This window comes from Gigantopelta aegis, unplaced genomic scaffold, assembly GCF_016097555.1.
Source record: "Gigantopelta aegis isolate Gae_Host unplaced genomic scaffold, Gae_host_genome ctg2155_pilon_pilon, whole genome shotgun sequence".
NCBI classification, from domain to species: Eukaryota; Metazoa; Mollusca; class Gastropoda; order Neomphalida; family Peltospiridae; genus Gigantopelta; species Gigantopelta aegis.
Window position 1 is genome coordinate 12,229 of NW_024532859.1, and position 6,114 is coordinate 18,342.

A 6,114-nucleotide genomic window follows, 5' to 3' on the forward strand; every position below is an offset into this window, starting at 1 on the left:
CCACTAAAATTACGTAGAATGGCGCTTCGATAATCTTCAGGTGAAGGAGGGGCTCCTTTCTCAATACATTTCCAACCAAGCATTTTGATCATTGTGTAAAAATCTCTTAGACAAAGAATTCACGAACTTCGTGTTTTTGCTCAATTCTGTACTCTTCTTGTTTAGTACAAAGTTTACGATACATTGTAGCTAGTGCATGAAATGATTTTGTTAATTCATCTCTGATTGGAGCTTTGTCAACTATATTAGCAATACCATGTGCACTCTTCAATAGCTCTTCTTGGGCTGGGGGACATCGTGTCACCATAATACCTCGATTCATCTTAGCAGCAGGATCTAGAGCCCAGTTAGAAATTCCAATAAAAGAACTCTTTCCTCAGGGGTATTTCCAATTCATCTGGGTTAGTTCCTGCTGTACCATCTTCAAGATAAGGATGTAAAACTTTTAATGGTAGCCTGGAGCATCTTCTGCTAAACCATCTCTTCCAAACTACCACAGAAGCAAATTTTTTGTGTCTTGACTTTTCTGAAAGTCCATGGCTTCTTGGAATAGCTCAATTAATGTGGCAGTAGTAGAGAACTGATTACATTGATAAGGATACAGCTGTATTTGTTTAAGATTTGTTAACAATTCATTTTTGAATACTGTCCTTGCATTGACTCAGCAACAATAGATTTAGCTAGTGACTTTGAACTACCAGGCTTTCCTACAATAAACAATGGTAGTCTGTTCTCAATACATACCACATCATAAAGACATTCTCACGTAGAGCAGCATTATGTGCAATGTTATCTCGAACATTCATTTGCATTTAGAAAGACCTGTCTGAATGCTACAAGATGAAAGATGCATGTGTCAAGAATCATAAATTATGAAACGTGACATCAAAGTTGCTTTCTAAAATTACAAGATTTTAAGTGATATTTATCATGGAAATATATCTGTTTGAATGCGATTTAAACACAAATATTCAAAAGAGCTGACTTGACCATCCAAATATATTCCAGAAACCAGCACAGACATGCATACATGGTCTAAGACACTTTCTTTTTATATTTATAACCCTTCTATGACTTAATTGACTATAAATGCTCAAAGTAATTATTACAGGTCTGTTTACCTTAATACTATAAACATGGGCAACTACTTCATATATTGATAAAATTAAAAAAATAACATTCATGTACCTTTTCCACTTCCTTTTCAAAAACTATAGTTTTCTCATTCACTGTACCTCCTGGAATACAATATGAAGCTTGAAAATGTGGGACAATCTTTTCAACGAAAGCTCTCTTTCTGTCAACCTAGCATAATAACTGACACTGACTGCATAAATTAAAGCTCGTGTGATATCATTGAGATCCTATAAAGCAGTAATTTCAAAAAAATACATTGACAGTATTTGACACACATAGTTTTTTTCTCCTTTTTTCAGCCCTCTTTCTGATCTCTTCAAGTAATTTTTCCTTTAAAACTTTATTTTCATGAGTTTTTCCAAAAACCACTTGAATAGAATCATAGCTCGAACAACATCTCGTAAGCTCACATACTTGCACTCATTCTGATAATTAAAATTCAATATTTCACGTATTATTTCACAAAACTAATTGCTTGCCTTTTGATCTCTCATCCTTTTCTGACACTCACAGAGAACTGTCACCACTGTCTTCTGTATAAGATCTGTATTAGAGGTGATCAGCTGACAATCTGATAACTAATAAGAAAATCTTTTATTAAGAAGAACAAAGGAACAAAGTAAATTACTTGATTACAAACAATTTTTTCAATGTACTCTCTCTCAGTTTTTCCAACAACGGATCCAAAGTCATATACAATTGATACATACTTGGGGAAGAGGAAGTACTCGATATACTAACTTCCTGAGTGGAACTGATCCTGAATGACAAAACAGTGACTAATAATTTCATTATTCTACAAGTCTCTGACCTAGTTTTGGAATTCTTTCTTCATCTCTCAAGTAGACCCAAGCCCTGCACTTTGTAAGCTTTTGATGGTTTCTTCATCGTGACTATTGAAAATCATAAATATTCCAATTTATTTATTGACAGAGAAACATCATTATTACATAAAGCAACTTACTACCATATATTGTTTAAATTTACATGCAATACATTATATCTGATGATACAGAATGTATATATATATATATATTAGGAACTATTAATTGGATGTGATGTGAGTCAGCAGCAGAAGACTATAATTATTGTGTTTTTAGTTTACATTTATGTCACTTTAATTTAAATTGAAGCATAAAAGAGGGATTACAACCTTGTTACAATTGTGTAAGTACATTAGATAAAGGGACCAATTTATTAATTGCTAGTGCTTATGGTGTATGCCAGCAGCAACAGACTACTGGTGTAAGTTTAATTTTTTGTCACTTAAAATAGTTGAAGACAAGCATAACATGTGCATCAAAATCATAACAAATAGAAAACAAGCAAGTAGATTTGCAGTCATACAATTGGAATAAACTTACATTCTGTATGGATTACAGGCAGCAGCAAACTTCAGTTCATCAGGAATAGGTTTTCCATATAGAGTTCTGTCACATATTACTTCTTAATTAGTCCTAATGCCTCAGTAGTGTTGACTTCATCAAAAAAAAGAACTGTGTATACAGAATCACCCCGAGCTTTCTTATTCTCTTGGCATATTCAATAGCTGCTTCAACTTCAGCAAAGACTCGATCTTCATTGATACCACCATGAACCTATATATATATTGAAATCATTGTAGTCATTGATAATTAATCTTCAAACCTTTAAAACAGATCATTGTCTTAACTCCAAAAGCCTTAGCTTGTAATTCACAAAGATAACGAAGTAGACGTGTTTTACCACAACCAGTTTTCTGCTCCCATCATAATAACCAGGAATTCCACATCTTAAAATAAATTGTATTGTTAGTATTATCAAAAATTTAGTAACAATACCTGAATTTCATATGGATTGCTAACATCTTCATTAAATTATCAACTGTAAACACATATGTACCATCTGGGTCAATTTTAGTCAAATCAATGCTCTTATCATCTTTTTATATTTCTCTTCATTGATTCCTAAAACTCTCATAAGTTTTAGATCATTTTTTCTCTAAAATGGACAATTAATTAACAGCAAGACAATACATACATATACTTACTTCTTCCAAGAATTGTAGTTTTCTTTAAATGATACAAAATTTCGTTCCAAATTCTTCTTCAATCTCTTATTGATAAAATTTCTTTCTAGTATTTGGTCACTCTCTTGTAGTCAATAAATTACCATCTTCATCACCCATATAAACCCATGAAGGTCATAGAACTTCCATCTTGGTTGAAGAACAAATAAGGATGGGAACTAGTTGAAAAGAAATTGGACATAAATACTTTACAAATATTATTAAACAATGACATACCAAGTATCCCAGTTTCTAGTTGTTGTCACACTGTATATAATCTTGTAGATTAGATTCAGTGACATTACCAAGATCTTCACCAACTTGTGATATGTTAAGAGAGGGTGAATCAGTGAACTCCTGTTTTTTATATAAGTTAATTACTAATAATCAAAATTTGAAAAAATACCTTAGCCATGAGAAATAGCAATTTGACAACAATTCTTTAAAACCTTTTAAATCATCAACAATACAAAAGGAGACCTTTCGCAATCACAAAGTGTGCATCAAGGAATTGAATGAAATTTCGAACTTCAGCCCATGATGGGTCACTGGTTTTAGTAGATGACATATTCCTGTAAATTAACTATCATTGGTAACTTTGTAATTAACTTTTTAACTTAGCAAGTACACATTGAAGACATTCACTCTCTTTTCCTTGGTTTGTTGGATTATATTTTAGTTAAAAACTATCAAGATCCTGCTTTGCACTTCGCCTTCTTAGGTATTGCAAAAAACCCTCTGAACACTTTCCTCTCTAAAAACTAGTTCATCCATCATTACAATGCCTTCTATAATGAAGATTTTAAATGATGTCTTTAAACATCATACAAAGGATTACTTTTTTTTTTCAGATTGATAAAAAGCCAGTGCTTCTTTTGGAGAGGCACAAGTAGTTTGTGGGATAAGTGATAGAAAAGTATAGAGCACTTGGAAGCTGTTTCTGTTCCTTGATGAAATGACAAAGTGTAGTAACATACACGTAGATCATACTTACTGATTTTTGGTCATCATTTTCATAATTGTATAGTTTAGGTAGAGTACATTCCACAACACATATTTGTTTTTGAACTATTTTCCAAATATTCCCATAATTGCTGATAGACCACCTAATACTAGTAGTTTGAACAATAACCAGTCTACTTTTTCTACCATCTATAACAAGTAATATATTGTTACTGGATTAAATGGGATGAACACTTACAGATTGTGCAATATTAAAATGTATTAGTTGGGATGTGGATTCAGTTGGGTCTTGCATACATTGTTCCATTTGCTCAAGAATGTGTCGTACAGATATGTTTGGTCCATGAATTGGAATATTGACATAACTTGTTTCTTTAGACTGATTTGTTCTCTCAATAATTTTAGCCATTCTCGTTACTTGTAGAGATTTAACCCATACCAGAACGAGTTGATAGAATAACATGTACTGTTGATTCAAAGACGCTATAATCTCTCTATATGAGACCAAATATATTATGTAATCACTATAATAATAAGCTAATAAACTTTCTTGTATAGATGAGGATGTTGGTTTAATTTCTAGATTATAAGAGACATGCAAGGCATCTAACTTGACACTTTTCATCTGTTGGTAAAGGAGGTAATTTTCTAAGATAGGAGCTTAATCTCGAGGGCAACGTGATTTCTAGCTTGATCTTTAGTACTGATCAAAATGACAACTCGAAAATCTAAAGAAAGTAAAACAGGTTTGACAAAACAATTGTAAAGTACACACCATTAGATCCTTGTGTAATAACTTCCAAAGTATTAAGTACTTCTTCAGAGATTATTATAGGGTAACTTGTCAGCATAACAAGACAAAAGAGACGTCTTTTGCCTTCATCATTAACAGCACGATGCCAAAGTAAAGTAATCTTTAATAATAATAATTATCCATAACATGATACAATTATTACAGGAGTTTTACTTCTTCAACTGCAGGTTTTCTGTACAGATAACCAAATTCTTTCATAAGTAGGAAGAGGTTGGTAGGATCAGCCATATAAAGAAACAGAATGGCTTTCCAAAAAACTGGATGCTAAAAATTGGGACAAAAATATTAATTGTATTATTAGCTTGTGATTACCAGCATCAACAGCAATCAGATTTAGTTTCCCTGTCTCACAACAAATCTATGAAGCTCCCTTGGTTTAATAATAGACTTAACTCCTTTTTCATGTGGACTATGATAAGATAGTTCATCTTAATATTTCTCCAAGCTCCATTAAACTCAAATATTCTCCTTCAGGTACATTTCTTTTACAGAGAGAGGTACATGAGAATATTTTGTTGCACTCCTATAGTACAATATTGGTAGGAACAACTATTGTATTGATATTAAAATATTTACCATTTCATTTTCCTCTACATTGTTAGTGTTATATTTATTTCTCTTCCAAGATTGAGATCTGCTGCAATTTCTCGTGCAATTTGAAGATACCTTTTGCTAGTTCTAAACAGCCTCTATGGCTGTTTTTGTGTATTCATACTCCTCCTCAATAAGTTCTAATACTAAAGGATTGTCTTCAGTTATTTCTCTTCTTCTTCTTTTGGTGTTAGTTGTTTCTGGTAAAACATGTCCTCCCTCATCTTTAAATTTACTTTCATTTTCCATACACCACTCTTGTAAAGCGTCCTCATCAGCATCTTCTCCTAGCTCAGAAAATGCTGCTAAAACAATTGACACCTTATATTCATCAACCGTATTAGTGTGTTATAAATCTTTCTTTGTTGTTCATTAAAGTTGGCAGGATTAATGAGAGGTTACACTTAATGTACTAATGGGCTTTTTTCTTTTGGTTTTACATTGTCATGTCATTAGTAGCAAATTGTTTCATCACATTTGTTAGAGCTATTGTTAATCTTTGACTGTCAGGTTGAGTGTTGACAGAAAAAGAGAAGTTGCTTTAATTTGGTGGAAGCTTTTG